The 17,870-nt window shown below is 35.9% G+C and overlaps 1 protein-coding gene across 1 annotated transcript in view; it reads left to right on the top strand.

Annotated features, from left to right (window-relative positions):
* Positions 1-6,119: 6,119 nt before the first annotated feature.
* LOC123866704 overlaps positions 6,120-17,870 on the top strand; it is a 45,626-nt gene continuing 33,875 nt past the window's right edge. The window contains exon 1 of the mRNA XM_045908382.1: positions 6,120-6,511. The gene's annotated coding sequence lies outside the window, so the exon portion shown is untranslated. The remainder of the gene's footprint in view (positions 6,512-17,870) is intronic.

The raw sequence follows: 17,870 nt of genomic DNA, 5'->3' as shown, positions 1-17,870 counted from the left end.
TATTCGAAACCTGGAGCGATAAATGAAAATGATTTTTTGTTACTAAAAATACTATAAAAACCCGGGCGAGTTTCCACCCCTATGTCGTCGACATTCCTTCTACAGGCACGAAACGCTTTGCGTCATCATTCTTCATACGCATGGCTAGAGTTTGGAATACTCTTCCGAGATCGGTATTTTCGGGTTTCTTTAGAACAAGAGTGAATATATTACCATCTAGGCAAACGCAACTATCTTAGGCCACATTATCACTTCCCATTAGAAGTGATCGTGGCTAAGCGTGTGTCTATAGTGAGCAAATAAAAAAAAATTGCGTATGGGTTTGTAATTTGAAGAATAATTGTGATTTAATCAGCACATTAATGGTCTAACATAAACTCATCAGAATATCAAGCTCCTAAGACATATAAGACAAAAAATATGCTTATTGAAAGAAAATCACGACTTTTTACCGATAAAATAACAAAATCTAATCAGTATCGTAATATAATGTCGTTGGCACAGTTATGCCCAATAGGTTGCTCCCCAATTTCTTTTGCGCCGAATACGGCCCCTGTCACATCCATTGCCAAAAGATGCTACGGTCAGACCTATCAAGAAAAGAGATTGCAATAATATGCTTGACACCTTGAAATTGGTAAATTGTAAGCTACACTTTATTTAGTTTAACATTTGGTACTAAAACTCTTTAGGCACCGCGGGACACAAAAAAAGGCAAGTGCAAAAAGCAAGTCTTACAAAAATGTTTTGGATTGGATTATTAATATAATAAGTACTAGCTATCTTGCCCTGCCTTAGCTCGGTTAAAATTTCTGAAAACCCTTTCTTTGTTAAATACATTACATTAGTTTAGTTATGTTGTAGAGAAAATCAAAATCTAAAGTTTTTAGACCCAGTGGTTTGTAGTGCAAAGAAAATTGAATGTACCAGTCAGTCAGTTTCTCAATTTATATATACTTAAATGTATTAGTAATGTGATTCAATCTTTACGGATCAGATGCCAAACAATGTAAATAGAGTTCATGATGAGTTAATAGAATTAGCCGAGGTCGGAAGTTTGAAGTTCAGATTTTAACTTTGTTATAAATACGAGCTATTTATTTGTAACTTTGTTGTAATTCGTTCTAAATCTAGCTATTTGCATAATGAGTGATATTTGGAGGAAAATATTTCATGCACAGTAATATTATTATACATCAGTTAGCGCACTTATAGCTTTGGGAACGTTATTAATAGCTCAGCATTAGTACTGAAGCTTTACCTTTATGTTATACCAATCTACAAGGAAGTATTTTATTATATTTATGTCTTATTAATCTTTGAACAACTCGCTTTTTCCCACAAGCAATTTATCTTATGATTATTCTTTAGTGAAAATTGATAATCAAAAACCGTTCGGCGTTGCGGTTCTGTGGCGTAAATCGATGTTTGATAACGTGTGTATTATCGAATCGAATAATAATCGTATAGCTGCGATAAAAATCTCAAAGAATGGTTGCGAGTATGTAGTGTGCAGTGTATACATGCCTACTGATTGTATGGAAAATTTAGTTATATTTACGGAGTGTTTAGGTGAGTTAAGTGCTATTATTGAGAATGCAGGGGCGGAACATGCATTTTTACTTGGGGACTTTAATGCCCACCCGACTGGGTGTTTTGGAAAGGAACTTTTATCGTTTTGCACGGAGCAAAAATTGATATGTGCGGATATTGAGCTGCTAGGTATTGACTCGGACACATATACGTTCATTAGTGATGCTCATAACAACTGTAGGCGATGGTTAGACCATTGCTTAGTTACGGGAGCGGCTAGAATAACTATTCAGGACATTTCTGTGGAATATGGTGTGCACTCCTCTGACCATTTTCCACTTGTCATTAATTGTAATCTTGGTGCTTTTCGTCGCTCAATGCCGACATCGGGTAGAGAAAAAGAGATAAATAGGGTTATATGGGGGTATAGGGACTTGACTCAGGTAGAGAAGTACACTCAAATTTGTAATGAGGAGCTACGTTACATAGATTTTCCTTGTGAAATGATTGAATGTGTGAAGAATAAGATGTGTCAGTGTGTCGATCATAGGCTACTTATTGATGATATGTACCTAAGAATAGTAAATGTAATGTCAAAGGCTGCGATTGCTACTTATAGGGAAAAAAATTGTAAAAATAAAAATAAAGTAGTGGTAGGTTGGAATCGACATGTAGGCGAGGCGCACAGGGAGGCTAAGCGTTGCTTTCATGTATGGGTATATTTTGGCAAGCCCTCCGTGGGTCAGTATTATGATTCTATGGTTAAAAGCAGGAAAATATTTAAATCTAAATTAAAATGGTGTATTAGACACCAAGACGAAATTAAAATGGATATTATTGCTAAAAATCATAAGAATAAAAAGTTTAAAGAATTTTGGAAGTGTACCAGAAGTTTAACGCCAAGGCCTGGCCTGCCTGTGTGTGTCGGCGGAATTAGTGACACCAAGGACATAGCCAATTTGTTTATGAATCATTTCAGGGTGCAAGCGCTGCCTGTTACGCACGATTATGTAAGTGAGCATACAGTGGAGGGACTTGATGCTGAACCTAATCACACCTTGGCCTTTTTTAAAACTGAAGAGGTCAAGAAGATTGTCAAGTGTATGACTCGTGGAAAATCGCCAGGGCATGATGGGTTGAGCATTGAGCATCTTCAGTATGCTGGTGTGCACTTGCCTAGAGTTTTATGTCTGCTGTATAACATATGCATGGTCCATTCATACTTGCCAGAGGAATTGATGAGGAATGTGGTGGTGCCAGTTGTGAAGGACAGAACGGGGGACGTTACAGATATCAAAAACTATAGACCGATTTCATTAGCTACCATAACAGCCAAGGTACTTGACGGCCTCCTGGATAGACAACTGGATCAATACCTAGACCTGCATGATGCACAGTTTGGGTTTAGGGCGGGGCTCTCCACCGAGAGTGCCGTGTTGACCCTAAAGGAGACCGTCAAGTATTATACGAGCAGGAAAACACCAGTGTACGCCTGCTTCTTGGATCTCTCAAAAGCGTTTGATCTGGTGTCTTACCCAATACTCTGGGACAAGCTCAGACGCACTGGCATGCCGCAGGAACTCATCAGCATCTTTAGGCACTGGTATGCAAGGCAGGCTAACCAGGTAAGGTGGGCGGGGGTATACTCGGACACGTATAGGCTGGAATGCGGAGTCAGGCAAGGTGGACGGAGCTCACCGAAGCTTTTCAGCCTGTACATGAACGAGCTGATCGAGGGGCTCAGCAGCATGCATGCGGGATGTTCGATTGATAATCAGATGATTAATAACATCAGTTACGCGGATGATATGGTGCTGCTGAGCCCATCGGTCTGTGCGCTGAGAGATTTGCTGAGGGTGTGCGAAGACTATGCTGAAAAGCATGGACTTAAATATAATGTAAAAAAAAGCATGCTAATGGTCTTTGCGGCGGGTAGCATTTCTCCCAGCTATGTACCTCCAGTGAGACTGTACGGTGCAGAGCTGGTTAGGGTGCCCAAATTCACATACCTGGGTCATGTGGTTACAGCAGACATGAAAGATAACTGTGACATAGATAGGGAACGGAGGGCGTTGGCGGTTAGAGGGAATATGATAGCTCGCAGATTTGCACGTTGCACAAAAGAAGTTAAGGTCACTTTGTTCAAGTCCTTTTGTCAGAGCTTCTACACGTGCAGTCTGTGGGTTGACTATACCCAAAAATCTATAAACGCTCTCCGAGTCCAGTATAATAACATCTTCAGAATAATGTTGGGACTGCCTCGATACTGTAGCGCGTCCGGTATGTTTGCGGAGAACCGTGTAGACGGTTTCTTCGCAATAATGCGGAAACGGATCGCCTCAATTAAAAGCAGGCTGGAGAGAAGTCCCAACATTATCCTGAAGGTGATAGCAGACAGACAGGACAGCGCTCTCAAAGCGCACTGGATGTCTGCATTAGTTAATAAGTTTATTAATTATATTAACTAACATAGAATAAGTTTCTTACTAACATACATTACATTATAATTTAGTTACTAACATAGGTTAAGATGTTTACTAACATAATATTGTGGGCCTTTGTTGCTTAAATAAATAAAGATTATTATTAAAAACAAAATGCCTAAGGATTTCACGAACATTTTTTAATCTGTAAAAAATATACGTATATACTTATAAACTTTACAGCAAATTAAGCTTTAGGTTACTTGTATATCATGGACTTCCGCAAAGTAACACCTGATTCTATACAACATAAACAAAAAAATTAACATGTTTATTTCTATCACTTCGTTGGTTTTACTAGCATATAAATAATTCCATGTCAACAGGGAAAATTATTTTATAATAAGTTACATAACCATGAAAAAACTGTGCACTTAAAGTCAAAGTCTAAATCCAGAAAAGCAAAGCAAACACCGCCAACGGAAAGTTTCCCAGCAATTGATTGCCAAACTCAACTCCTAATTCTAAACGGCTAATTCAGTAAACAGCGAAATCCTACTCGTTAACGTGTCGAATTATTCAGGGTCTGAGGTTCGATTATGGGTATGCACTTTTAAACTCTAACCTCTAATAATTTTTCTGAACTAGGTGTGTAGTGTATAAACAACTAAAATATCACTTGCTCTTGGTATATTGAAGGGTATTGGTGTAGGAAAACGTGAGGAAAACTGTATGTCTGAGAATTCCAATGTTCTCAAAGGTGTGTAAATTCTGCCTATCCGCATTTAGCCAGCAGAATATGGCCTAAGCTCATTTCATTCTAAGTTGGGACCTATACTCAGTAGTGGGCCAGCGATAGTTTGATGATGATGATGATGATGAACTCCGGTAACCAAACAAAATGATGAAGGGTGTCATAAGTACTGAATCTTGGTAATAAACATGGGACACTGAAAAGAATAGCTCGGGAGCGTCAACGCGATCACTTTTCACAGCGTACAAGTAAGCTACAATTACATTAACAATTAGCTACTCAGATCTGGAATAAACGCAAGCAAAATCATTTGATCTAGCCTAAGCGTACGGTTTCAAATTAGGCTATCAATTACGACACCACAAGTTAAGCCTAGTTATTTAACTTTACTAGTAGGTACCTGGGATGTAAAACATAAACGTGCGTTCCCGGCGCGAGTGTTAGCAAATCTTATCTAATCACGTCTCAAAATACTTAGCTCAACATTTAATTAAACATTTCAAGTAAATATTTCAATCTGCACTTAAGGTCTAAGTAATGGTTTTCTCAATTAATTTTCCACTCGAAGTCACAACTCCTCCGAAATTTTCTGCAAACTTTGATGTTTACTAGCAATCTGTGGGGAATTTAATTGGTATACCTTTTAAACTACAACAACTTCAATACTAGCCTATTGAATTTTTCTATTTTTAGAAAAAAAAACTAGAGCTGTTTCTTGAGAGTTTGAAGACTCTATCCATACTTTGATAAGTAGCAGTTTTTCTGTTTTTATTTTTTTAGACCTATTAGGTACTTATTTATACAAAATTGGTTTTTTAATATGAACATAATGTACAGCTACAGATAGATATTTTATCATTTTTTTAATAGAAAATCTGTCAAAATGCCAAATTTATTTATCACATACAGTTCAATTGGCGATTCAAAAATTAACTCAAACCTGTATCTTAGCAATGATCAAGCAATGGTCTGAGACCTAACCTAATAGGTATATCTCAATCTAAATCCCGCATTAAGGGAATAAAGTCGCTTTGTTTACCAAATGAATATGACTCACAATAATTAATGAACTTATAAGTTTTTCAATTGTGGCGACAAAAAAGACTTAATAGAACTTTTATTGAAACTTCCTCTTGAAGCGAAATCAAATCAAAAACTTTAAGTATCTACTTGAACTCGCAAACTCGATTTGCATTACCGCCCCTGGAATCACATAAATTAAAGTTAAAAGTTAATTTTGTCAATCCGGATAATTCCTCAAGGTTTAATCAGACTAAGTTGGGTGTAATTAATGTTCAGTAAGGACACACAATCTAGGGAAGCTTTGGCTTAGCCGGAGTTTGGTACGGGCGTAGGGCGGGCGGCGGGATGCGGCTATACCGCGCCGCTCGGTCCGTCAGTGCCGAAAGCAAGCCCGTTTGCTCTGAACGCCTCTTATTCTGTACACCGTAAATCATATTCAATATCACATCGTATTACGCACGACGACGACCAGTGAAAATGTTTTTGAATGAATAAATTAACTTAATTAACACAAACTCTTTCAAAGTGGGAAGTTTTTACGAAGTCTCATGAACTTTTGCGTTATTGAAATAATGAACTGAACCGAAATTAATTCCTCGTGTTTTTAGCGACAAACTTTGAAGAACTTTAAAGTTATCGTCTGTTTCAAAAGGCTTACAATACTTGAGTAGTTTGCCATTTTGGAAGTTGGACTTATTTTGTGTGGATTTCTAAGTTATACTTAAGTGTGCGTCAAATTCAAGAATACAATAGTAGGATTTGAATGTTTTGATATTTGGTAAGTTTAATGCATCTGTTATAAATAGGCTGATAGTTTTTAAATTGAATAAATAATAATTATTACTGTTCGTTTTTATTTGTTTGTAATATAAGTATTTAATATTTTTATATTATAATATATTTTTAAGAAATAACCCAATTGGTATTTTAGAATATCGATCATTTAACTATAAGGAATTGCTTTGAAAATTATTTCTATAGATACATAATAATAGGATTAACGTGTAGGTAGGCTATTTTATTTCATGAATGCAATGACTTTCTAAGCAAGTCATTGCATGAATGGATCAGATTTACTTCATGGAAGGTCGACGAACCTATCTTGGCAGGATTATGATTCTACCTTTACTTCTAGGGAAACAAGTCGTAATAATAATTTTAAAAAAACATGCCTGTCCTGTCAAACAAGTGTAAATTAAAAATTTATAACACCCCCGACAAGAGAAGGTTACAGTTACTAGAAAAGAGTTCATAACTTTCAAACGGCTGAACCGATTTTCTTGGATTATAGCTAAGAACATTCTCGATCAAGCCACCTTTCAAACAAAAAAAAAAACTAAATTAAAATCGGTTAATTAGTTTAGGAGCTATGATGCCACAGACAGATACACAGATGCACAGATACACACGTCAAACTTATACTTATTATAACACCCCTCCTTTTGGGTCGGGGGTTAAAAACAAACAAAAATTGTACACATCTGAAAATAGCACTATTCATCAGCCATATTGATATTTTTTTAAAGTTATAGGCAGTGACACTCTGGAAGGTGTAAGGATTCAAACGGCACGCCATAATGCATCCAAACCTGCTATTTAGAAGTTATGGTGGAATAAAAAACTCACATTAATACATATATATCTATACACTTTAACAATGTCTCATTTTTGGGCAGTCGTGTAAATACACCTCTCATTCTCATTTCTCTACAATAGAATATAGTGCTCGTTATTACGATTATTCGAAACATATACATATTTTGAAAAATAACTAGGTCTATTAGGAGGTCAATATCAATTTCATCGCTGAATCAGCGTTGAAACCAAGGCTACTGAAGTAGACAAGGTTCTAAACTTTACAGAATAGCACTGCTGTAATCACAGGAACACCTGCTTTTCCCAAAATTCTGCGAGCAACTTCCAACAAGTTGTACTTAATTAGCAAATTCCTTAATCTTCCACGCAGAAAGAGAAAGGCGCCATGGCACAGTTGATTGCAGACTAGAGTCGAGTCGCAAGAAAGGCAACGCATATTTCACTAGGTACTGAAATTCAAATGACGTCATTACTACTCTCTCACAAGCTAGATGCGTCGAATAAATGCAGCTGCTGACGTCATTCGCATTTCTATGGCACGACCGATGCCATCGACGCATTCCATTACTATCCAAAAAAATGCAAAAGTGTGTTTGTTTTGTCGATTTGTTGGTTTGTTGGTTTGTCCTTCAATAACGCCATAACGCATCGTCGTGATTTTTTGCATGGTTGTAACTAAAGACCTGGCGAGTGACATAAACTAGGTACTTTTTATCCTGAAAATTAAAGAGTTCCCGCTGGAGTTTTAAAAATCTAAATCAGCATCGTGAGCATCAGCTTGGTACTTACAGAGATAGCTTATATCTCGAGGACGGATATAAGCTACGTTTTTCCCCGAAAATCAAAGTGTTCCGATTTACAATAACCTAAATCTACCACAATCATGAACCTATAATAATTTATTTCACCATAATAATATTGGGAACTAGCTTACGGGTGCCGTGTTCGCTTGGGTGAAATTAACAATCTTTCGTCATAATCTATGTTATGCAAAATTACAAGTTTCTAGTCCCCGTAGTTTGTACTTTTTTAGGATATTAAAAAAATTCAAAAAAAACCGAAAGCTATAATCCAAGATAATTGGTTCAGCCGTTTGAAAGTTATCAGCTCTTTTTTTAGTAACTGTAACCTTCACTTGTCGGGGGTGTTATAAATTTATAATATACACTTGTATTCGAAAGTTACGGTACGCTGCCAATTCAATTAATTTCTTGAACCATTCGAGACATTAAGGTAAGTCCTGTAATCGATTTCTACGCGGTATCCCGCAGGAACGTTAAATCAATGGGCACTGACAGCAAAGCTGTGGCTTTTTGGGTAAATGGTTACTAACCTAATCCAAAGCTAAGCCTAGCAACACCCTAACCCTAACATAATCAGTGCGACAACGTTTTCTCGCGCCGCTTGTATCGACAAAGCATTACAAGATCTACGTGTAAGATAATATTATGATAACCTTTTGACTTAAAAATTAATTCACGTATATTTGAATCGCACTTTACTAAAACATATAAATCCTTTAAAAATTAGGTTAAACCTTTGAATTTATTTAGTTAATTAATAAAAAATGGATTAACCGAATGGGCGGTAATTAAATTGAAAATTTCCTCTCAAAAATTGGGGACCGGCAGAAAATTCCAATTAAGTATGCTCGGTTTTCCCTTTGGAATACTCCGATCAAACATTTCCTGGATTCCGACAAAAAAGTTTTTTTTTAAAATTATAGTTGAAAAAACATTTAAGAGTTTTGTTAGCTTTTATCACGCTTTTTATAGTTTGATCCATACATCAATGTTTCAATCGGTAATTGAAGAAATTTTACTTTTTTCATAAACTTATAGGTACTTTATAGTATGTTTTTTAACCCCCAACTCAAAAAGAGGGGTGTTATAAGTTTGACGTGTGTATCTGTCTGTGGCATCGTAGCTCCTAAACGAATAAACCGATTTTAATTTAGTTTTTTTTGTTTCAAAGGTGGCTTAATCGAGAGTGTTCCTAGTTATAATCCAAGAAAATTGGTTCAGCCGTTTGAAAGTTATCAGCTCTTTTCTAGTTACTGTAACCTTCACTTATCGGGGGTGTTATAAATTTTTAATTTACACTTTTCTTATGCAGCTGATATCCACGATCTAGTTAATATTAAATTTGGTTTTAAAATTATCTGTTTTCTTGGAGGAATAAGATATTTCCCGCAATAAAAAGTAGATTGTGCCCGTCTCCGGAATGCAAGCTCCAAATTTTGTTGAGGTCGGTTCAGCGACCGTGGCCGTGAAAAGGTGAAAAGCAAATAAATATGCAGCCACACGTCTTTCGCTTTATAATATTGTCCTATCGTAAAAATTAAACGTCTGAGTTGAAAATTCAAAGAAAAATAAGTCATGTTAGGGTTTTCCGCCATCATTATTTAATTTCCTTCATTCAAATTACGTTATTCTAATTATGAACAAAATATCGTTCATAAAGACTCACTTTTATAACCTACTTGCTTTTACTAGAAAAGTTATCTAATATTTAATCTCATATTAAATTCGACACTTAATTTGCAAATAAAGCCTCACGCCGAAGCGAGTAGAGTAACAAAATAGCAATAAAAATGACCAAAAATCATCAACGTTTAATCCGAAACGTTTACAAATAAAACTCTAGTTCATAAACTAGTGAAAAGTCGCGTCGCTGATGTTTGGTTGGGAGTTGGTACTGTAAATATTGTGAACGTGAACTAAGCTCACTCGAGGGTATATCACTGAACAAAAGGGGACGACGCGGGACACAAAGAGCAATGGAACACATTACGCTGAGCGCTTCGCACCGTGCCCCATATTTACTAATATGATGATGGGTTGGCGAGATTTTCCACTTTTCTCTATAGTTGCTCCACTTTTATAAACATTGACAAAGTTTGACTGTTTATATGTCTCAGACATTAAACTACTCAATCGATAAAATTAAACTTTTGGTAGCTCGAAAGAGTTATGCTATTTTTTTACTATTAAATCAGATCTACAGTAGACACTGAGATAGGTATATGTATATGTCAACCGTAATTTTCGCCTACAAAACCTTGTGTAAAAGCGAGTAGAGTAACAAAATAGCAATAAAAACGTCCAAAAATTCATCAACGTTTAATCCGAAACGTCCGTAAACAAAACTCCTGTAGTTCATAAACTAGTGAAACATCGCGTCGCTGATGTTTGGTTGGGACTGTAAATATTGTGAACGCGAACTAAACTCGCTCGAGGGTATATCACTGAACAAAAGGAGACGCGGCGCGCGACACAAAGAGCAATGAAACACATTTGCTGAGCGCTTCGTACCGTGGCCCATATTTTCTAACATGATGATGGGCCGGCGCGGCGCGGCGGCACCTTTTTCGCACTTTTCCATATATTATATACCTAACTTTCGCAACTTTCCACGGGTAAAAATGTTTGGATTGTAAAAAACATTTTTAATCAGATAAAGATATCCCTTGACTGCAATCTAACTCTTACTGGCTGGTAGTAAATGATGATGCACTACTCTAAGATGGAAGCCGATGGAAGCAGGGTAACCTAACCTAACCTGGAAATGGTTTTTAACCCCCGACGCAAAAAGAGGGGTGTCATAAGTTTGACGTATGTATCTGTGTGTTTGTGTATCTGTCTGTGGCATTGAGGCTCCTAAACGAATGAACCGATTTTAATTTAGTTTTTTTTTTGTTTGAAAGGTGGCTTGATCGAGAGTGTTCTTAGCTATAATCCAAGAAAATCGGTTCAGCCGTTTGAAAGTTATTTACTTTTAGAGAGTATTTGTGCCGGGGGTTTTTAACCCCCGACCCAAAAAGAGAGGTGTTATAAGTTTGACGTGTGTATCTGTGTGTCTGTGTATCTGTGTATCTGTCTGTGGCATCGTAGCGCCTAAACGAATGAACCGATTTTAATTTACTTTTTTTTTGTTTGAAAGGTGGCTTGATCGAGAGTGTTTTAGCTATAATCCAAAAAAAATGGTTCAGCCGTTTAAGAGTTATCAGCTCTTTTCTAGTTTTCTTGTAGAAAAGAAGGTTAGATAACCGTTAGGTTCATAATATTATGTCAATAGACAAATGTCAAGCTGTCAAGATGGACGTTGCCTAAATACATAATTATTTATTTGAAAATGATGTTTTGGAAAACTCAGATACTTTAGATCGTAGGCGCGGAATAGTCCAAGAAAATCAGTTCAGCCGTTTGAAAGTTATCAGGTCTTTTCGGTCTTTTCTAGTTACTGTAACCTTCACTTGTCGGGGGTGTTATAAATTTTTAATTTACACTTGTTAAATTTTGAATTTATGTTATACTGGTTTTGTATAGACTTTAGCACTGATTGATTTCTAAATGGAATTAAGTACTGGAACACTAAATTGCTTGGTACACAACTTTGTCGGTAACCAACCAACCATGACCGAAGCTGACCAGACCAGATACAATTTACTAAATTATAAACTTACAGCTAAATTTTTGGAAAACTTTATATTAAATAACGTAATTTTCTATTTTTTTTTTTAAATAAAATAATCAATAAGAAGTTTTACTTTCTGTGTGGTTAGTAAAGACTTATTTATCTATGTAAAAAGCGTCTTAATGAAAACTTTTCGTTTTGTTCCTTGAACATTTCTGCACATAGTTTCTTTTGAAAACTTAAAGTCTGAGAATGTACAAAGAACAATAATGTTACCCGTATTTCTCAGACAACAAAAGTTCCTTTATTATATTAGTACAGAGAAATTACTGTACAGTTTCCAATGCAGTTACGTATATGAGAACTGAAATCGCGTATGTGCTTACATATTACATACATTACATAGTACGTTATAGGGAGCGGCCTGCATACGAATTCTCTAGTCGGAATCACGCTGCAATGCATTTTTTTGAATCAGCAGCACTATTACAAAATGCGATTCATGCGAAGGTTCACTTATACACTAGGTACATAGTCTGTGGGGCTAGTGCATCGATGTATATGGATTAGCCTTTCCCATACAATTCCGTCCGCAAAAATACGCTTGAATCTTACGTCATCGTCATTGACAAAGTCAATATACTTTTGCAAATTCTATTGACTTTTTGAGCGCGTTTTTTATCTTCGAAGAGCCTATCCATATACATCGATGGGCTAGTGCTATTGGATGTGTGATTGTCACGTTGCAATTATCGCAATTGTGGTTTTTGGCTGAGTTTGCTGAGTCGGACGTTGATTTGTGAAAAGGATCCAAATCGCACAGAGCTACTTTTTAGATATGTAACTTTATATTTCAAACTAATGCACGATACATTTTGAGCTATTAGTCAAATTGCACCGTTTTAGAAAGTTTAAGTTGTTATATATTTTTATTGGTATATCCACCATAGTAGGTATATTATTATCATTAGTGGCAGGCAACTGAAAATAATTCAGATCATCACTGATTTGTCAAAGTTTTGTTAGTGCTCCAAAAACTTCTGAGCACAATGGGCTTCGTTAAATATGGGTATTATATTAATGTCTTTATTATAAAGCTCGCTAACCGTAATAGAAATCTTTGCCGAAAATAATATTTCTCATTACTTAAACATCCATTTAAAAACCCCAAAATAACAAGTCCATTAAATCTGCCAACTGTGTTATGTACAAATTGTTCCGCTTAAAATACATTTTAAAGGTCTTGCAAAATTGCTTAAAACGGTTCAAAAATAATGAGACGGCAGTTTTCGTCCATTAAACAACTACACAAAGGCTGTTTGGCTTGCCATTTAAAAGAGACAAAGCTTTGCCTTAATCAGCGTTAGTCTTATTAAAATTGAAATTTTGTCGGCGACAGGGACCCCTGACAAACTAAATAGGGTTGAACATAAAAAACTGAGTGAAGTAAGGAGGGAGTGTTGCGGATTTTATTTACTTTTAATTAATTAATAAGCTGCAATTAAAATTGGTGGAGTAAAAATTAAAATGCTTATGACTTCTTTGTACTAATTCATCCAAAGTTATATTAATATCGTCACCTCGGTAATAGTGTCTTCTTAATTAAATACTTTTTATTAGTTTGGCTTGTTTGTATGTTGTCGAAATTAGTAGGTAATAGATTTTCGTCAAACACCTTTGCTTTGGATTACAAATAGATGTTTATGGTATCATTGAGCGTCTTTGATGATGGAGATGGGAGGCGGACGAACTTTCTGATAGCATCTATATGCTAATCAAATATCGGAACCATCGAATTTAAATTCATTTGCTTTGTTTTCAAAAGTTGGTACTTTTCTAAAATATAGTGGCAAAAGCCTGATCAGATAGAGATGGGAAGGTAGGCACTGGAACCCTCTAACGGCATATGATACTGTAGTCATATTTGGACTAATAGGTTTATTTTCATCTTTAGTACCTAAAATAAGCCTTTTTTACTTTTAACTTGTTTGATTATGAGCTCGTGTTGTGGCTTGATAGTGTTACAGGTCAAGTTTGATTAGTAGAACGGAAATGGTAATCGAGCGTATCATATGCCAACCCTAAGGTAATCGACAACCCTAGAAGATTAATAGCGCAGCATTCTGCAAGTAACTAGTGTAAACTTTTCACAGCGCAGATGTTTACGGAAACAACAGTGTATGTTTTTGTAAAAAAAAGTTGTATTGCACCGTGTTACTAGTTTATTTTACGTTTCTTTCGATACTGATTTTGGTAGGTATAGATAAGTGAGCCGTTGTTAAAAATCAGATACCATTGCAGTTATTTAGAATTTCGGAAATTGAAACAACAACCGTACATTTTGCGTCTGAAAACGAAGTCCTTACATTTTATATCATTTTTAAATAGGAACAGGAGGAGAATTGTAAAATCAGGATTGGGCCATAAAATGGCAATAAATTTTATTATCGAATAAAAAATATGGCCCCAATAAATATCGAATATCAGTATTCCGCCAGTCGAATGGACACTCAAAAGCCTTTAAAATTTTATTGAATTATTCGGATTCAGACATTTATTATTTAAAGAGTTTGCATTCAAGATACCTACCATTACTATGTGAGAACATACTTAGTACATAGGTACCAATACTTAACATAAAATTGTCGTGTGGCCAATGGGCATAGTATCCATGCATGGAGTAAATGCATAATGTTATTATCTACTTACTTACGGCGTAAATCAATGACTCCTATTACATAGTAATAAACCTAGGTAACCTATTAATTTTTATGCCATTTTAATCATTACCTACTATTATTTAGATCCTACCACATATTTTGTAGACTTATTTTATTATTGTACCTAGTACCTACTGTACCGATCTGACTTTCGTTAGCGCTTTTATAAGTCCAAATCAAAGAATAAATAAATAAATACAAAGAAATACAAAGTACATAGCACTACGCAATAGACTTGTCTTTCCGAACAAAACTGCTGGGACGGGCTGCAACTTTGGATGGTGGTTTATTCATGCAAGGCTGCAACTTGTTTTTGCTTACAATAAAAATCGTGCTCTAAGGAAAATCCGAGTTCGGTCCGAGTTTTTTATATCCGTATTTTCACAGACTCGGATCGGATCAGTGCGTAACCGCTCTAATAAATAGTTCCACGATAGATATAAAGGATATAAAGTGGCATAACCGTATTCGCGCGCTTTGCGCCTGTCATTTGTCTTGAGCATGAATTTACCGATTGACGTTCACTTTAAAATTGTTTTCTGAGGCATTACACTGAAAGCTTTTTGAACGATCGAGCTCCTCTTATACATCCAGAAAATATTATAATGTATTTAGAGTTCCGGAGCCAAATGGTTAAATAAAGACCGTAACATTTTCGTTAGACTAGTCTAACTGAGCACGTTCAGATCGCTTTTAAATTATGTACCCGATACAAGATGTAGGTACCTACTATCTACCTAAAATGTAGCAGGATATATTCGAAAACGTTCCGGACTATTTAAAAAATCTTTATTAACTTATTTTTGTGCAATAGATTTTTAAAACTATAGAGATGCTAAATAGTAAATAGAAAAAATCGGTTTGTTCGTCCTATAAAAGGAAAAAAAACCTAAAAGCTTAAATTATTTTATCAGCTGACTGACTGACAGACTGGCTGACTGACTGACTGATTGACTGACTGATTGATCTATGAACGCACAGCTCAAACCAATGGACGGATTAAGCTGAAATTTTGGCATGCAGGTACGAGTAAGTACTTAGGCTATTATGATGTAGGCGTCCACTAAGAAAGGAATTTTTAAAATTCAACCACTTAAGGGGTAAATTAGAGATTTAAAATTCGTGTAGTCCACACTAAAGAAGTCGCGGACATAAGCTAGTACGTATGCAAAACTCGAACATACGACCATACTACATAATTATATACTTAATAATATATTAATAAGTAATTTTAACAATTATGAAACAAAAGCAATCGATTACTTAAGTTTTCCCTTGATCGACTCTTATTTACTGAATACATAAGTTACGGAATAACATATTATGTAGAATAATTACTATTCTATGTAATTCCGTAATATCTTTATTCAGTAAATAGCGATCACGGAACCCCTTCATTAAGCGAGGTTGGTTCTAACTTAAGTGATCAATTTCTTTTGAAATAGGCATTGTTTGCCGCCGACCTCATCAGCAGGCTATTGAGACTGGGGTGGGAAAGATAAATTGAAGGATTTAGCTCTCTCTGTGTCAATATGATAAGAGTTTCTATGCCATAATATAGCACACTGATGCTTGAATTATATTATAACCTACTGGAGATAAGTTTTTCAAAGTTCCCGTTAGCATTTCTGAAAATCTTAATAAGTAGAGGTCTGTTGTCTACATTATAGAGAGAACTTATAAATTTTCAGGTTTCGAGATCCAGCAGTTTGCGCTGTACATTGTATAATATAGATTATATAGCTAGCTTTTTTTTGGAAATAATATTATGTTTTTAAAAATCAAAGAATGATTATAAAAAGAAATGTACCTAAATATAATTTGGTGACAAAAAATATTGCCATATCATTAATGATTCTGATTGTATAGAGGTGGTATAACACTAATATTGTTTAAAAGTTTGTGTGTACTGTATGTTTGTTATTATTTCACGCAAAAACCACAAGACGGATTTGGCTGAATTTTAGAATGGCGATAGATAATAGGTAGCCTGGATTATCACATAGGCAACTTTTTATCTAGGAAAATCAAAGAGTTCCCACAAGAATTTGAAAAACCTAAATCCACGCGAAAGAAATCGCGGCAATCAGCTAGTTAACTACAAATATCTAAAATTTGTGTGAGGGTTCCAAAAGCGCCTTGGTCTGGGAAGAAGCTCACAGCGACAAGAAAGAGCATTAGGTACGAGTAAGCCCGTCAATTTAGTGCTGATCCAAAATAATAAATTTCTTTGTGATCAATTTCTTTTAAAATAGGCTTTGTTTGCTCCCGACCTCGTCACCCGTTCGTTGAGATTGGAAAGGGCGAGTCTAAATTGAAGGATTTAACTCTGACTGTGTCAATATGATAAGGGCTGAGGAATGTCGGGGTTCCATAAAACGCGAACGGGGCACAAAGCGGCGCTGAGATTGGCAAGATACGATTGGCGACAGCTGGGGTGGAGAGCGTTTCATGTCGAGGACGTCTTTACAAAACTTTGGGTGCCCGGCGACGGGTGCTCTGGACCCGTAGGCCGTATGATTTTCATTAATATAAATGTACAATTAATAACTTACAAACTATAGATTCATGCTTGAGTACTGTTTTTGCCGGTTCTTCCAGTAGTATCTTCTTTCCGAACCACGGTTTCTCTTTGACGTAGGTATTTAAACACTGGAATTCATAGTCATGATAGGGGCTTCTTTAGGGGACCATTTAGATGACATGTTTGTATCATATTCAACCTTACTGGATTGCATAAGGGTTGAGTATCTGTATGGTCTTGACTATGAATACCGGTGTTAGCGACCCAAGTGTTCTATATGAATTTGCGTAATTTGTTCTCAAATTTGTATAGTAACTGATACACCCCGACCTAACTAACATTAGATTTTCTACTTTGAATAATAATAATAATTATTAAAATAACCGTTTTAGAAACCGTCGTGTGATTTCTAACTAGATTCAGCGCCACAAGAAGCGTTTCGCGAAACGTGGTATTATTTTTGTACCTAAACGTGTTCAAGACAGTTTTCTACGAGCTTCTCTCAGATGACCTTGTTGAGATCGCGAACATTTTAGTTACAAACGACCAATTAATGTCGGTGTATATTTTTACCCTATTGAAATAAACTATGGAGAGAGCTATGTTTGGAGTTTCAAATCATATTACATGGAGATCGTAAAGAAACCAGAATAATCGACATTAGCATAGGGTTGCGAAGGTGAAGTGGCAATGGGCAGGTGCATAGTTCGCAAAATCAATTGACGTTGGGGTCCCGTATTGCTAAAATGACCTTATACTGGTAAGTATTTTGGCAGACTTCTCATGAAGTGGACAGACGATTCAAGCAGCGCAATACTAGGTATGACAAGAGGAAGTACCTATAAGAGAACTATATCCAGCAGTGGACGTTTATTAGTTGA

Source organism: Maniola jurtina, chromosome 7 (assembly GCF_905333055.1).
Source record: "Maniola jurtina chromosome 7, ilManJurt1.1, whole genome shotgun sequence".
Taxonomy (NCBI): domain Eukaryota; kingdom Metazoa; phylum Arthropoda; class Insecta; order Lepidoptera; family Nymphalidae; genus Maniola; species Maniola jurtina.
The sequence above is the reverse complement of the archived record's forward strand: the minus strand, read 5'-3'. Positions and strand labels throughout refer to the sequence as shown.